Raw genomic sequence first — 1,933 nt, forward strand, 5'->3', positions numbered from 1 at the left:
GTAGAAAGCGCAATAATTTCCTATTGTTGGAAATTTCCAGTCAGAAATATGCGTTATAGATATAGAGAAGTGACACAGTAATCCAGATAAATGTCGAAATATCATCTTATTTGCACCATAGTCATCTATGACACCTCTAGATAGTAAAAAGAAATTGCACAAAAGAAAATTTTGTTGGATTTGACACCATCTGTTACAAGACGCTGATTCCGCTTGTGCGATGGTGCCACATTGTAACACCCGAATAAAATATTTTGATATATATAAATGATAGGCTAAATATTAACGGTTTAATTTAAAAACTAAGAAGATAGATTAAAATCTACATGTTTTTGTATAAAAGGTAATCTTCTAGTGGTTTTGAGAAATATATATCTTCAGATATGGCATTTATGCAAGCTAAGCTGTGTTGTTTGTTGCCATCAGAAAACTCTAGTGAAGGAAATTTTGTGCTAGATTCTTGGATTATGACTAATTTGTGAAGCTAAGTAAGTTGCTAATGATACGAAACAGGTAACAAAGTGAAGAATACATAGTACCACTTGTGTGTAAGCGCGATTTTTCCAACTGGTTATGTATTTAATGAGATATTGGGGCGAAATAAAATGACCGGGTTCATGGGCCCCTGGGCTGAGGTGGCCATTGTCACTGCTTTTTATCACTTTTGGCGTCGAAGTTTGTTAGTTTACATATTTATCTGCGGTTATGAATTAATTAAAATGAAATGTACAATATGTATTGCGAATTTATAAATTAATTAATTTCAAATAACCACAAACGGCGAAAATTCAGGACGTCAGGCGAATATTTAGATTCAGGACGTCAACATTGCCATTGATAACCAAGATTGTGATATTCAATATTTATATAATTATATATTACATCATTCTATAACCTTTGAATTTATAAATCACCTTGAGTTGTGTAGTACCTTTGTATTATTTATTTCTTAAGATTGTGAAATTAATAAATGCCAGTTGCATCACATATGCACTACCTTTGTTTGCTATGGATTGTTTGTGAATCTTCAGATAACACTGACGGTGATCTCTAAGGTGCTTTTATCTTCTCTCTTTCTTGTTTTATTTTTCTTGTAACCTAAACCGCAACTGGTGGTTTGCCTACTTCAGTACAGATCAGTTCAATAGGGATGTAATGTCAAATGACAGTTGTAACTGGCACACCTGTTGAAACTCCAGCAAAAAGTAATATATACTGCCACTTATATACTTGCTAAATAGAGCTTGGCCTTGTTCCTTAGTTGTTAATGAATCACCATGGAGGTCAGCAAGGTCTAACTTGTCAGTGCAAGTGGTGTAGATTTATTTGAGAATTATTTGATAGAGTGCCGACTCATGTAGGTCATGCCAATCAAGGAGAGGCCAGTGACGGGTTAGTAGGGTTTGATAATTGAAATTGTGTGATTTATTTTATGTTTTTAAGTATAACAAAATAAAGAGATCATATAGAAAATAATTTGAAGATAAGAAACTCTTGATTAGTTGATTCTTTTACTTGTGGACAGCAAATATATCTTGCCATGCCAAGAATCTCCAACTTGCCAGGATGCAAAAGTTATTCCTCTACTACTTCAGCCAAGTCACAATTTATAGTTCATCTATCATGTGTACTCTTGTACTTTCAGTCAGATTTATATTGTAAGTGTAGGTTGTCAGCTTAGTGGCCATCAGTGTGAGATGTATGGAAGTTTCAGGAAACAAAATCAGTAATGCTGCTTACAGTAGTTAATAGAGTGGCATATTAAAGTACTACCATCATTCCAATGAGATGAGCTTGATCTAGCCTTCAAAACAAAGGGTTTTACACAACAACAGGAACCACAGATGCCATGATAAGTGATCGAAATGATACCCTATGAACAATAGCATAATTAAGGCACTTACATCTCCTTAGTGAGTTCATATCATTAACA

General features: G+C 34.0%; 1 protein-coding gene across 1 annotated transcript in view; it reads left to right on the forward strand.

Moving 5' to 3' along the window:
• Positions 1-334: 334 nt before the first annotated feature.
• The window catches only part of LOC119591307 (transcription activator BRG1-like), a gene marked incomplete at its 3' end in the record, with an annotated part of 18,291 nt that continues 16,692 nt past the window's right edge, over positions 335-1,933 (forward strand). Inside the window, 1 exon segment of the mRNA XM_037940034.1 lies at positions 335-488.

Source organism: Penaeus monodon, chromosome 28 (genome assembly GCF_015228065.2).
Source record: "Penaeus monodon isolate SGIC_2016 chromosome 28, NSTDA_Pmon_1, whole genome shotgun sequence".
Taxonomy (NCBI): domain Eukaryota; kingdom Metazoa; phylum Arthropoda; class Malacostraca; order Decapoda; family Penaeidae; genus Penaeus; species Penaeus monodon.